The following is a 16,118-nucleotide window of genomic DNA, read 5'->3' as shown; positions in this document are numbered from 1 at the left end:
GTCATACAAATCAATACTGTAATCTGCTTCTTCACATTGACCTTAAATCATCTTTAATGTAATAATATTACTTGCCACATTATTTTTAGTAATCCTAAGGAGGTATGGAGAATAAATTTATTTTCTGCAGCTGTGTTCAGATTAATTTAATTTATGGTCAGCAGTTGTGATATCCAGGCCAGAATATCCAATTCTTAAATTAAAGTTTTCTCATGAACATTCAGGGTCAGATAAGGTTTACAGGAGTAATGCTTAAAATCAGAAACCCCCAGACCTTTTTCTCACTAGTATAGTTTATGTATTTCTCTTAGTAGAACGTAGAGCTTGTTTTTAAGAAAAAATAAAAATGGTTCTGTAGCAAAAGGATCCTTCTTATCCCTCTGATGTCTGCGAAGTTAAGAAACCTCTAATACTGGCATGTATCTTTTTTTTTTTTTTTTTTAAGGGCACGCTTTTGATGACTAGAAAGTCACTCTAAAGCAGAATTTTGAAACTATTATTGTATCTTGCAGTGCACTTTGTTCTGTTTATTGTTGCCAAGGCCTTCTAGTCTGCACTCTCCAGTAAATGCAGGCAATTAAAACTCTTCATATACCTCCCAGAACATGAACCCAAGTGTTTTTATTTGCGAATACAATGATATACTTAATGCTATTTCTGTGCTTGAGGAGAACACGGAACCATTACTAACATGAATGCAAACAAGGTCAGATTAGACTGCTTTATCTTGTGTTTGCCTTGGGTAGGGACACACTCTGTTCTGCCAACATGGTGACTTCTCAGGCCACCATAATTTAGCTGAAGGCTTAAATCTAACATTTCAGGCAAGCCTAATAATAATACAGTTCAGTCCCTCCAAGCATATTTCTGGGCTGTTAAAATGCCATAATCAGTAAAAGTATAGCTCTTTAAGTAACGTTACCTTTCCATCTCTCTTTCCCTTGCTTTACAAAGAGAACAATAGCGTCCTTGCTGTAATGCTGTAAGGCTTCTTTCATTAATGCATGTATGGCACCTTGAAATTTATGAATAATAGATTTTGGACTTTAATGAGAAATAATAGGGATTTCTTTAAAAAATCCTTGATCCCATACTGAAGAGAATTCTCTATCAACATCAACAAATTTGAGACTTCTGACTTTTTTAGAAGGAAAAGTTGATCTGTTTCTTGTTTGCTTCATCAACTGAATTTAAAGTTTTATCATAGTATTTCCATACTAAGTGGTCTTTATCATGCAATAATAGTTTGATAAAACTCTCAAAAAATGGAGCAAAACTTGGAGGGAGGATAACTACTTTCATATTATAAATTATATGTAAAATGGATGGTTTTCATAATGATACATAATGCACTGCTTTAACTGTCTACATTGTGTTGTACAATGCTTTGTCTGTATGGAATTGCACCAGCTGTACCTGCTGTGCCTTTGTAGAGTCCTATTCAGCACTCCTTATTCACTCCCTCCTTTGGCAAAGCCCCCTCTGAAGTCAGTGTGTGATATGCTACAGTAAGAAGTGCTGAATAGAACCCTTAAATGGTAACTCCTTGGAAGAGAAAGCTGCCACTTTTCTCACACTTCTCTTACTGTATAATGCAACTTGGACTGAAGATGCTATGAAAATACTACTAATAATAGATTGAGCAACTACATCAGGCAAATCATGATAGTTCTCAAGAAACGCATCCTTTTTTTAGCATAAAGGAATCAAAGAGGGCTTCAGAATACCACTATTGCTACTATATTTAGGTATTGTGAGCACTAGTTTTTGTTTAATTTTGTATATGGAATCTACAGACATTATGTGACATATTAAAATTTCAAAAATTATTGTTTTTCAGAGAAGTATTATATATTTACAAGATTGACTAACAATTGGCACATTTTCAGCCCCTAGGCCATAACTATGTCTTAGACCTACATTTTATACTAAAGAATAGGGTACAGTTATTTCTCTTCTGAGATTAATCTAAGTGCTGTATTAATCTATGTTTAGGCGTTTCAAAAAGTGAAGCTCCACAGAATGTCTTTGTCTGTTCAACATTCAAGTTTTCTTGGCCTTCTACAGTTTTATTCGTTAGCTTTGACAAACTCTCTGTGCCAAGAAACCCTAGCCAATTTTACATCTTAAAAAAAGAACACTTTAAACAATTTGACTAAACGCCTTTACAGCTTTGGTTTTAATTAGATGTTTTGCTTCTTCAGCTTACTGGAAAGAGCTAGATAGCTTCTAACCATGTCAGTCTATATAACAGCAGGTGTCAGCTTTAACTGCCTCTGAAAATTTTAAATGTATTCAATTAAAAGAATCCCTTAGAGAATGATACTTTTTATGTTCATTTTTCTTATGCAAGGTTTGCAACATGTTTTCTTTCCATACACTATGTTCTTGTTGATTCTGTGACCCAATTATGCCTAAAATTTTTAATGTCAGAGTACATTCAGTTAGTGCTTTCATCTTAATAAAATCCATCAGAAAAATGGATTGTTCCACAAGTGTCATTTGGGAAGGTAAGTCTCTCTCTCTTTTTTTCAGGAAACCAGAGTAATCTTGACACCAGAACAGTAAGTGGTTATCTGAGCAATAATAGGTGAGAAAACTGATAGCTTTGAGACCTGAAATATTCTCATATTCTGATCTCAATACACAACCTACATGTGTAATCAGATATCTATGTGGGCTTTCCTGGGCAGCAGTAAAAGAGCTGCAGAACTGGGCAGACGCTTTGAAATGGGGCCGATAAATATATAAGCTGTGCATGCAAATGTATATACAAATATGCTTAACTGCAACTAAAATAAACATGCTTGTCCTTCATCTACCAGCAGGTAGTTGGATTTTTCAATTAATGTTAAGTTTGTCTGTTATTCTGCCACCTGAATCAACATACTAAAAACCCTCTCCTGTATGATGTCACAGCTCCAAGCATTTTTCTCATGGCAAAAATGAAACAGGTTAAGAAGCTATAATATCAATAGCTACCTAGTAAAGAAAAAATACTTTGGAAAAAAAGTTGTAATGATGTAATAACTTACCCATTTTACTTGAAAATATGTGTATGTCACAATAAAAGTTGCATAAGGCACTGTTCTGTTTATTCACTACTAGTTAGTCTAAATTTTATTGCATCAGGCATGATATGATATCCAAACTTTGCCTCTGACCAGGTCCTAGGAAAAGCTCCCAGTGAGTCACTGTCTAACTTTAACAAAATAAAAAGGTATCCTCTCAATGTTATAGGATCAGTCAAGCACTAGGGAGTGACAAATTAGGAGTAAACCAGGTGCTTACCATGTGTGAAGCGATCATGTTTTCATGTGTGCCAATCTAAGAACTGAGAATAAATCCTGAAACGCTTGCAGATAAATTAATGATGATATGCTGAAGTTTTTGTATAGTTGGTAATGTGACATTTAAAAAGACATTCTAAACTAGGTTTGAAATAGATTCTGAACACACTGCTACTCCAGGCAACAAAATTCAAACTCAGTCTAGGTGAGAAAAACACATCTGCGATGTACAATGGTTTCGGATAGCCAGGATAAAAGAATACCATATTGGGCAGATCTGGTTACAGGAAATGATGTTTCAAAGTCTGAGGAAGCTGATCACATCACCTGCTTGATTTGAAAGACATCTTTCAATATGTCAGAAGTGTTTTGTTCGAAAGCAGATCAGGAAGTTATAGGTGATTGTGAGAATGTATCAGGAGCACTGCATACATGAAAGAAGAAGAAAATGGGGATGCTATGGAGAAGAAATTTAAAAAAAAATGTGAAGAAGCTGGAAAAGGCTGCAACAAAGAAAAACATTTTTAAGCTGTTGCTGGTTGAAAAAAGGTTAATTGAAAGAAGAATTCCATAAGCGGTAGGGGAAATAAAAGAAAAAAAAAAAAAACTAAAAAGAAAAACTGATGGTTCTAAAAAAGAAAAGAAGAAAGGAAAATGTTAAAATATGTAGAGACTTCAACTGTGAGGGATGACCTAGCAACAAATACATAAAAAAACCAACAACAACAACAAAAAAATAGCTGTGGGAAGAACTCTGGACGTGCATTGGTATTACTACAGTAAAATTGCAGAACTGAGAAGACAAATCAAACTTTCTTCCATTTCTGGGTCATGAGGAGACACCTTTAAATGCAACAAGCAAGTTCTTTGTGTAAGAAAAAGTTTCCAGAGACTACTAAAAAACAAGGAAGGCTTTTTATTATGCGCCATTGGTCAAGAATCGCAACAAATATCTCTTCTTAGGATATTGAGAAGAAATCATTGTATTCAAATAAGGGAAATAAAGTTATAATTGCATCTTTGACAGCTTCCTCTGTCTGCTTTCTGTAGATCTCTCTTACTCCCTGCTATGGACTTAAAGGAAACAACATATGTGCTGTCAGATCTACCACATCCATTTCTTATAAAGAGCAAATTTAAAATTTATTGCTAATGTTAAATAAGTCCAGATGAGTCTGTAGCTTTACCACTTGTCCAGAGGAGACTGTTTTGTAGTCTTAAGGACTCACATGAATATCAAGTTGTTGGATTCAATGAACTTGACTTTGCTTTATATTAATATCTCATGATGTTAAAAATATTGATAAAAGTCTAAATGTAAAGGAGAACTGAGGAGCTGAGTCCAATAAACAATATTGTTTGTGGTGGATAAATAACATGTCTATTAGAGCTATAAAATAATTTACAATACAACAAACACATTTATATCTGAATTAATTTGTTATCATTTATGTTCTTAATGCTCTTGAGTTAGTGTTCTCTTCCAATATTTTAATTTTAGAATCCAAAAAAATTTTCTCTTTGGTCTCATTATTCTTGTTTCAAAACTTACTTTTAGTCTTATGGTGTCTGGATGTGCCACTTGATAAAATCATACCTGTCTTTAAAATTAGTTAATGAGGTCCTTGGTTATCTTCAGCAATAGTTTCTATGTCTAAAGTCCTTCCTTATCTGATTCACAGTAGCCACTTCAGCATAAACTGATAATCTAGGAGACTGTACTGGTTAATAGGGTGTTTTATGGCTGCAGATCTTTGGGAATCCAGAGTATAATAGTTACATGAGTCACTGACCCAAAGCCCAAGCGGAAAAGAAGAAGAAATGTTAAATTTATGCAAAACATGGAGTTTGAAGTATGTCAAACTTCATTTTGATTTTTCCCCCATTGATTTTTTTCCATAATTCTAAATTCTGAGTCACAACCTGTTTTTAAAAAATATCATTTTGCTTGCTATTTGAATTGCCATCTATTCTTCAACATCTTTGACAACCTTGTTGTTCGTTTGGTTTTGTGTTTTTGCAGAGTGGCAAGAAACATTAATTAAGGAAAAACTTTTAAGAAATAAGCAAATCTCTAGTCTTAATCACAGATAGAAGTCAGATTTCTACTTGTCTGCAGTACGCAAATAAGCTAATCATAATAATGTTGATATCACAAGCCAAATTAGAAAGGAAAGTTCATGCTTACATGTAGGGATAGGAAAGATATATTTATACCTAGGATTTCAACTATGTGCGTGCTATTACATTATTTTACAGTGTTTACTCATTGCCTCTTTGTATATGTATTCTGTGTGTATACTTCAGCTGGTTTTGCAGTCATTAGCTGTGAAGAGTTTAGTGATTTTTGAGAGTGTAAAAGTGTCCATAAAAATCAACCATATTGTTCTGAAGTGCTGTAGTCTAGTTTAACCCACAAGCAACATCAGTAAGTTCTCATTTCAGCATTTTAAACTTACCAGGATAATTGAATAAAATGAGTTGGTACCAGGAAATTTTCAAAGTACCTCAAATGGAATTTGTGTTCCACAATACAAAACATTGTACAAAACATTATCAAGTGTAACACAGTTGTGACTGCTGAAAGCTATTTTTTTCCCTGTGAGTACTTTGAAAACCCTTGGCAGAGAAACAATGATGATTTCTATTAGAATCTCAAAATGCCTTTCTCTCTGTTCTCTCTCCAGAGACTTGACAGCTCAATACACTAACCACTATACCTTGTAGTTTTTCTTGTTACCTCACTTGCACTGGGTGCTAGTTATTGGTCTGGGGAATAAAAGTCCGATCATATTCTGTCAGCTAGCCATCAGACATGACTTTCCATGAGGCAAAGTGTGTGTTAACCAAAGTTCAAATGCTTACACACAATTTAGGTTTTGCTGCTTACACTGACATTTCTGAAGCTAATGCCTGTTGTGCTTGTAAAAAGACAAGTTTGGTCTGGGGGACATGGCCCACTACATTAGAATAGAATAGAATAGAATAGAATAGAATAGAATAGAATAGAATAGAATAGAATAGAATAGAATGGAATGGAATGGAATGGAATGGAATGGAATGGAATAGAATAGAATGGAATAGAATAGAATAGAATAGAATAGAATAGAATAGAATAGAATAGAATAGAATAGAATGGAATGGAATGGAATGGAATAGAATAGAATAGAATAGAATAGAATAGAATAGAATAGAATAGAATAGAATAGAATAGAATAATAACCTGAGTTGTGAGGGACCCACAAAGATCATCAAGTTGAACTCTTCGTACAACCTGATTGGATGGTCTCTGTCTTACTGGTCAAGAAGGAGCAGATGTATGGTTGGAAGGATGCGAGAAGGAAGCCAGTGTGACTGTTCTGCTAAACTTGATTCTTCCAGCACAGAAATTTGATATCCCACTGTCTCTCTCTTGGGAAGAAATTATTAATTATTATTATTATTACAGTCTTGTAGTAACATATGAATACTAATTTTTTTTTTCTTTGAGGTAGGTTAACTTCTGTCTTAATTTCTTTTCTTAAATTATAACTCTCCAGTAGGTCATGGTACTAATTAGCTGAATTGGAAGTTGCCTTAAAAATAATTCTAGACATTATGATGTGAATATACCATTTAATGAGGACTATGAAACTAAAAATGACATTTTTTCTTATAATTAAAAATAATTTTTATTAATTCATATTTCTTACTTTTGAAAGACCTTTGAGCAGTCTTACTACATATATTTGAAATATTTGATGCTTTTACTTTAAATTCATCTGTAATTAAAACTCTTTTTTCTGCAATAGTCAGCTCAAAAATTTCCATACCCTGTTGTATCTAGTACTAGAGTCAAAGTAGTTCCTACAGAACATAAGATGTTATGGGTATGCATGTAAAGTGGCTAAATCCCTGAAAAGTCAACCTTTTCTAGACAGCATTAGGAAAAAATTGTTTATTTTGCCCTGCTTCTGATGAATCCTCAATTATTTTAACTTTGCTAGTACAAAATGTATGAAATATATTGTCAAAGATCTCTGTGTATTGCTTATAAGAAAATATGAGGCTGTATGAAATTAAAAATTCATCCCATGAAAGAAATGGAAGTCAATGTGAACTCTTTATGAAGTTCTTAGCTCGCCTCATATTTGTCTGTGTCATAAGCTTTTACCAGTGAAAGTGCATCAGGTTCATGAAATATCATGACCTTTGTTTCTATTTCTGACTTTGAATAGTTGAGGTCTTACGTGTATGGGTTTGTTTGTGGGTTTTTGGTTTGGTGTCATGCTCCTCTCCTCCTCAAAAATGTTTATTATGTCTATGCAAATTGTCAATGACCTTACAAGCTCACAAGTGATACAATCTATAGTGAAAATGAAAGGTCCTGAATTGGAAATAAAACTAAGGATTCTTTCAAAACTTGTTTCTTATGGGTTAATCCAGATTATTTTTAAACATATAAATGGTTTATTTCTCTCAAAATGAAGCAAATAAACAACAGAATAACGAAAAAGTGTTCAAATAATTAGAAAATACACCCCCCTCCCCAAGCCCCCCCCGAGATATACCTCCATTTCCTAGAAATACTGAAGTAGTTATGCTGGTTTTAGGACAAAAGGGACAACAATGGTTTCGTTTTTGTATACGACCCTTTTAGCTTCTACATCTATTGTTAAAGGCCAAATTAAGCATTTGCTTGCTTACAGTCAGCTTCCTTGTTAAGAACTTCTTAGGACTGACCTTTCTCCTAAGACAAGGGTGGTAGGTATCCAGATCCTGGTGCCACAGTGCTGCAGTGCAGCTACACAGGGACCGGGAAGGGGTGTGGGCACAGACACACGTTGTGCCCTTGCCTTAGATGGGAAGCACTGTAAGCTGCTGGGACAGATATGGGTGGGCAGGAGGTCCACCTGTGGGAGATCCTCCTTGTTTGCATAAAGGACTGCCACAGCACTGTCCTCTCTGCTCATATCCCGCGTTGCCTGGGACATGTACTCATGGCCTGCTCCCCGAAGGGGCTGCTCCAGCCCTCAAAGCCAGGCAGCCACATGGAGAGGGCACCAGGACTACTGACTGCCTGGCACTCTGCTCCCACCAGAGGTGCATAAGGTTGTCTACCTCTTGTAAAGCACCACCAGTAAAACCACCCCCAACCAGGATGTGGCACAGACACTGCTGCACTGACCCCCTGACCGTGGAGCCATCTGAAGTCTTGAAGCCAAAATGTGCGTGTGTTTTGTATTCTATTAAAGCATGAACCTCTATTGTAAAAGTTACAGAAGATGCTACTGAGTTGACTGCGTCTTATGTTATGTTCTAAAATACTTGAAAACTAAGGAAACTGCATGTTTTAGTTCAAGTGTCTTTGTGTCTCAGTGACTTGACCCTCACTTCCTCTCAGCTTTATTTGTATTTAACTCCTCAGTATTCCACAAAGTATTTGACAGTGACCTCAGCATGCTACCTTCCCAGGGGATCAAGTAGTGTCTGGGGAGAAGGATAGGAGGATTGTGTGGAGCTTTTATTTTGAGTCTTTACCTTCACATCTTGTGGCTAAAGAGAGCTTACAAAAATAATGTGAAGGGGTTTCTGGCTACATATGGAAGCAGGCCATGGCTGCTGTCTTCTAACGTGCATATGAGTTACGTGTCAAAAACATAAGGCCCTGGTTTTGCAAACTTCACGGCTCAGGTATCCCCTTCTCATAACATGAGTTGTTTGCAATAAAGAACCACTGTCTTGGTTCAAACAGAAGGAGAAAGGTCCCAGCTGTTAAACTGTGTGATTTAAATATGCATTTACTCTTGGAGGGATTTCCAGGCACCTATAACGTTAGGCAGACCATTTTAAAGGTTATTTCTGCTCAATTCACCTTAGCATCATAAGAAACAGTGTATTTTTAGTGGCATTTGAGAGATAAGCTAAAACCAAAAATTTGTAGCTCAAGACATAGAAAATAAATTTAAATAAAACTGAATGTTGGCATTAGGATCTTTAAAAAAAAAAAGATAAACAGAAAATCAACAAAAATCCCCATCCCTCTGTTTGGGACTAGTATAAGGGGAAATTGCCATTAATGTCCCTGTCAAATACAACATACACAGTCAAACCTGTGAAGTTTCCCTGAGTTCAGGCTGGTTATCTCACAAATCTGTGCAAAGCTCTGGTGAATAATTTATACCAGGCTTGAGGTGACAAGTTAAACACACCCATTTTGTCTAAAATGCTATGAAGGCATCAAGATGGAGCCAAGCTGCAGGGTGAGTAGAGCTCGGCTGATGGGAATCTGAGCATGTCGAGAAAGGGGGATGCTGCTGTAAAGAAAATGAAATGTAATGAGATACTTTTTCATGCATAATTCATGGGTGAAAACATGACTGCATAAAAAGCCATGGATTTTAACAAGGCAGGGCTGCAATCATACACATTATCTTCCCAGAGGAACTTTATATAATATTGGTGAAAAAGAGAGGATTCTGAATACCAGTACAAAATAAAGCTGACGTTTTCAAATGCAGTAGAATTTACTTTAATGTACAATGGTTGTAAAGAAAACAATTTGTATTTACACCTCAAAATAGTTCCCAGGAAAAAAAAAGTACTTTAAAATATATGCCTGTATTTCCTAGCTTAAAGAAAAAAATAAAGTGAGGAGTGAGAAAAATACCTCATATGGATAAAAAAATTTAAAATCCATAAGCAGTATTTTGTTGAGTGTGTTGTTAGGATTGTGCTTTGAAATCTTTTGCAAGCATTTTCACTTTTAGAAGCAAAACTTTTGATAGGAATGACTTCTGTGAACAGGCTTTAAAAAAGATAAAATGTTAGCTATTGTCACCATAAAATTTAATTTGGTTGCATTTGCAAAAGCAAATACTGTAATTCAGCTTTCAAGAACAGTTTAGTGGCTAGCACATGACTGTTTGAAATGGTGTTTAACGCTTGGGGTATTTAGTTGAAGGGATTAAAAATGGAATGTTGATTAAAGCTTGGGATGTCTTAAATTTATCACCACAAAATCCTAATGACAGACTTAGCTGGAAGGAACAGGGGTGCCTCCTTTAGCTGTTCACTTCATAGAAGCAGATCACATACAGAAAAAACACCAGAACAAGCCATAGGGAGCTTCAAAATCACACAAGCAGAAGGAATCTGTGAAGTTATTTGTTTAGTTTACATTGCACAATTTCAATATTTGTAAGGAAAGTAAAATAGCCATTTTGCATCCAGTTATGGTTCTGTAGTCCTGACAGTTGGGTGAAGAACACATTAAGAGTTCAAAATGATTGATGTTTCAAAGTGTTCACCTTCCATGGGATTTTTTTTTTTCCTCTCAGTTGTATAGTGCAAGAAGCAGAGAAACACTACAAAGAGAAGCAGGTTGAGTTGATATAGTCACTAAACAATCTAAGCAATTTAAATAATATCATTAACCCATGCTCACAAGGAATCCAAAAGCCTTCAGGTTTTTGCTGTTAAAAAAAAAAAAAGCTTTTTTTGACCTAGGCAATAATTTAATATCTCATATGGAATTTTATCCATTCACAGCTTGTATAGCAATCCAAGTTAAAAGAAACACATAGCTTTCCTTTGCTGTCTCAGACTGGCAGCGTAACATTGTTTCCATCTATGATCTCAAACTGTGCCTCTTCACAAAAGCCTTTCCTTCTTAAGTTGTCTATTGTCTGCATTTTTAATTTTTCTTAATGTCATCTCAATAGGAAACACTGCTCTTCTGCAGCTTTTGCAGACATTGCTTAGCCTTTAAAGAGCATGGTAATGATCTGTCTCACAGCCTGAATTGGTGAAATCTGATTAGCTATTGGTTTAGTCCAGGACTGACTTGTCATACTTGCTCAATCCCCATGTAGAAGACTTTACAACTTGAGCTCATCCTGGTCTGTAAATAGCTAATTTCCTGTAATGGTTTCCCTGGTTTTAATAATTCTGTATTGTTAAGGAAGACCAGTAAAGGAGGAAGAGGACATAAGGATTCCTCAATTAAAGTAAAGACTATCTTCCAGCTTCTGCTGCAGAATTTGCAAAGGACTTATTTCCGTCTGCTCCCTCTACTTCTTGGAGGATGTGTTGTCATTCATATGTTCACACTGGCTTTCTCTGATTATTTAGCCTCACTGACAGAGACATTTCAAAGCATTGAAAGGGTTTGTTTGCATAGGTAGTTTTTCTTCATGTGATGAAGTTCTTCTGTCTTCCATTAGGCTTAATGGCTAGCTAAATACTTGGGAACGCTCCTCAAAAGTTACATGGTAGAACTGTGTTGGATGTGTGCAGGGTCAGGGGCTCCATGGTGTTGTGTCACTGAATTCTGCTTTCAGTCTTAGTGATTGGAGTCTGTATGTGTCTTGACCTAAAGGAAAATACTATTTGTTTGATCTTCTAAGGCACTGGAATACATGATAAAAGCACCCCAAATTCTGAAAAGTAACCTCAGAAAAAAAAAGTAAAAAAACCACCCTAGAATAAAATATCGACAAATATTCGTATGAACTACAAGACTGTATCAGTTATGTGAAAAAGCGCATCAAATGCCTGTCAGTAAGTATAACATTGTAGACCAGTAGCCAAATCATTAACTAATGATTTCTGAAGCAGTTAAACTATTCCAGTCAGTTGGACAAGGTGTAGAAAAAGCTGTAACCTGGGAAACAAAAATCCTTCATTCTGATACTTTTTCTAAAACTGATTGCTCTGTGGGTTTTGGCAAAGTACTTAATCTCTTCACTTCTATCTCTAAAATAGTAGTGACAGTAATAGTAGAAACGGTAATAATATTCTAAATGAGGCTGAATATTAACTTGTTGCTAAAATATTTTACATATGCTATAAATTTTAAGGGGTATGGTATAGATATTAAGGTGCATCTTGTCGTTGGTGTTAGACCTTGCTAGGAGTTCATGCTTAGTATTGTGTCCTCTGAAATAAATGTTAGTCAAGCTTAGCCACTGACATTATACTACCAGAAAAATTGTACATTCAACAGCAACAAGGTAGGCCTGTCAGGAGGCTGAAGGCAGTGAGAAGAGTTTCTCTTAACACAAATCATCACCACGGTTACTAAGAATATTCCCATCATACATATTATACACTCTTTTGCTTTTTAAGATGTGAAAATGAGACATATGCACTGGTGTTTTAATTTAGATAATACTTTTCTATCTTTGGCAGCAAAAAAATGGAACTGAAGAAATAGACTTCTATCCATACATTTTCCTGCAAAATGGTACTACAAAAATTAAGTGATAAAGCTAAACTATACTTTATTTACCCATACCTACAGTGTTGTAAGTTCATAGGTGAAATGCTATCAATGCTAGGGAAGAAAAGGAATTAGGAGCAAAAGTTTAAGTGAGAATTTTCATACCCTATGTGCTAGTTAGAGTTCAAAGTTCTGGAGGAGAGGATGCCAGGTGTTGCCTCCTCAATATTTATCTGAATTGCACTCTATTTGTTTTTTGGACATGGAGACAGAAACAAAAGCAATTGTAGTAGAATTGTATATTCAGGAAACTGTTCAAGACACAGCAAAACAGCTTATTTACCAAATGCTGTTTGTTTTCTAATTTTGCTCTATGTAGTACATAAACAGATTTTGTGAGAAAGTGTTGACTCTACAACAAAATAAAAGAATAAAGAATCCCAGAGTTCAGATCTCATTGAGTTCATCTAATTTGCTGAAACACACCAAACTGTATTAGGCAACCATGAGATTGAAGAGGAGCAGCCCAGGTGATTTCATGTTCATTGCACCTCTTGGGCATGAAGTTCGTATTGCATAAGCCTGTCCTGGAATATCCTGTCCATAATGACCCTCATTGTAGGCTGTATAAATTGATATGCAGTACTGACTTTAGCAAGGTCAGATCTTATTACTTTGACAGATCATGTCTCTGAGATAGGTCCTTGAACTATGATCTTTTATGTTTGGACCACATTTCTCCTATCGGATTGGGATTTCAGTTATGAACACAGAACTGAGTATTACCACTGTGAGTAAAAGCTGATCTGTGTTTTGCCATCTGATGACAATACAGAACTCTGGACCTGTGCCAATGCATACTGCTTCTAAAAAAGTTATAACTTAATCTGTAATTCAACATTTCCTTACCACTTGCAGAAAATTATCACATTTTACATATTAATGTAATATATTATAATAGAATAAAATAAGTATATATAATGAAATAATTATATATAATGTAATATAATATATAATTTTATTATATATATAATATATAATAATAAAATGCACTGTGAATAGATGAACACCAACACACACTACCATTGCTGCAATGTATACTCTGTCCATTATGGATTTTTAAGGTAGGCAGCACCAAGACTTCAGAGGGAAATCAAGAAAGACTTCAAGGCCTCAGGATGACTGGTTCAGAGATTGGGAGCCCAAGCTGAGTTCTCCTCTCTCCTTGCAGTTGTAGAGACTGATGAGGGAAGAAACAGGAAGAGCCATTAGCTCAATACCTGGCTCCGAGCATGCTATCACTATCGGAATTTTGGGGGTTTCAATCCTGGGTCAGTTTATGACACCAGACCTCCTGGCAACAGACAGAGTACACAGGTCTCAAAGCGGGGAAAGGATCCTTGCACAGGAGTTAGCAGGTGTTGTGGTTTAACCCCAGCCAGAAACCAAGCACCTCACAGCTGCTCACTCACTCCCCCAGCAGCGGGACTGGGGAGAGAATCGTAAGAGTAAAAGGTAGAAAACTCATGAGTTGAGATAAAGACAGATTAATAGGGAAAGCAAAAGCCACACACACAAACCAAGCAAAATGAGGAATTTACTGCTTCCCATGGGTGTTCAGCCATCTCCAGGAAAGCAGGACCCCATCACACAGAATGTTTATTTGGGAAGACAAATGACGTCACTTCAAATGTCTTCACCTTCTTCCTTCTTCACCCTTTACGTAGTGAGCATGATGTCCTATGGTATGGAATATCCCTTCAGTCAGTTGGAGTCCTGTGTCCTGACTGTGTCTCCTCCCAGCATCCCTCGCACCCCAAGGCTCCTCACCATCTTGGCAGTACAAAAAGCAGAAAAGGCCTTGGCTGTGTAAGCCCTGCTCAGAAATAAAAAAAAAACATCTCTATATTACTATCACTATGTTCAGCACTAATGCTGTGTTTTGCATTTAGAGGTCCATGCAACAGAAAAGCTTTAAAGGGTTATCAATGTATTAGAAACCACAGAAGTGTGTGAGAAGGATTGTGTAGGAATTAGAGCCTCACCCCTCAGAAAGGTGGTGGGATCGACAGCCCAGCTGAAGTACAATTACACCGATTGTGTAATTGGGCAACAAACAGGAGCTGGAAGCCATATTGCTGCAGGAAAACTATGTGCCATCTCTGATGTGCCATCACAGAAACATGGTGGGATGACTGACACAACCGGAGAGCTGCAGTAAATGGTTATAAACCCTTCAGAAGGTATATACAAGTAAGGAGAGATGGTGGGGTTGTTCTGTATGTTAGGGAATATTTAGATTTTCTAGAGCTTAATGACAGTGACAATAGGGTTGAGTGTTTCTGGGTAAGACTCCAGGAAGGTAAACAAAGCAGACATCATGGTGGGAGTTTTTTATAGACCACCTAATCCAGATGAAGAGGTAGACAACATATTCTATAAGCAGTTGAGAGAAGTCTCACAGTTTCTAGCCCTTGTTCTTATGGAGAACTTCAACTTACCAGATACCTGCTGGGAATAAAATACAACAAAGAGGAAGACTTCTAGAAGGTTCCTAGAGTGTCTTCAAGATAAATTCCTGGCACAGCTAGTGAGTGAGACAATCAGGGAAGGTGTGCTGCTGGACCTGTTTTTGTGAACAGAGAAGGACTTGTGGGTAATGTGATGGTTGGAGCCATCGTATGCATAGCAATCATAGAATGATAGTTTCCAGTTCTGGGAGAATTAAGAAGGGGAGTCATCAGAACTGACACCTTAGACTACCACAGGGCAGATTTTACCCTGTTTTAGAGACTGGTTGAGAGAGTCCCTTGGGAGACAGTCCTGAAGGGCCAAGGAGTCCAGGAAGACATAGCCTTCTTCAAGAAGAAAATCCTAAAAGAGCTATAGCAGGTCTTCCCCATATGCTGAACAATGAGCAGCTGGGGAAGATGATCAGCCTGGCTGAGCAGATAGCTTTCGCTCAAACTCAGGAAAGAAAGGAGTGTATGACCTTTGGATGAAGGAGCAGGAAACTCAAGAGGACTACAAGGATATTGTGAGAGAAAAATAGAAGGCAAAAGCTCAACTAGAACATCTGGCTACTGCTGTAAAAGCCAGCAAAAATGGTGCTATAAATATGTCAGCAACAAAAGGAGAGCTATGGATAATCTACATCCATTATTGGAAGCGGAGAGCAACATAGTGACAAAGGATGATGGAAAGGCCAAGGTTTTTGCCTCAGTCCTTAATAGGAAGACCATTTTTTCCTCTGGGTACCCAGCCCCCTGAGCTGAAAGACAGACACAGGGACCAGAAAAAAGTCCGTATAATCCAAGAGGAAATTATTAGAAAACAGTTTTACCACTTAGACATGCAAAAGTCTATGAGGCCAAATGGGATCTGAACAAGGGTACTCAGGGAGCTGGTAGAAGTGCTAACTGAGCTATTTTCAGTGATTTACCAGAAGTCCTGGTTAAATGGGAAGGGTTTCAGTTGACCGGAGGTTAGCCAACTCATCTACAAGAAAGGTCAGGACAATCTGGGAAACTACAGGCCTGTTAGCCTGACCTTGGTGCTGGGGAAGGTCATGGAGAAAATCATCTTTAGTGCCATCATGAGGCATGTACAGACTTATGAAAGGCAGT

The sequence above is a fragment of the Empidonax traillii genome, unplaced genomic scaffold, assembly GCF_003031625.1.
Source record: "Empidonax traillii isolate 1590-97213 ecotype Southwest subspecies unplaced genomic scaffold, ASM303162v1 scaffold181:size1721324, whole genome shotgun sequence".
NCBI classification, from domain to species: Eukaryota; Metazoa; Chordata; class Aves; order Passeriformes; family Tyrannidae; genus Empidonax; species Empidonax traillii.
This window is presented reverse-complemented; position numbering follows the sequence as displayed.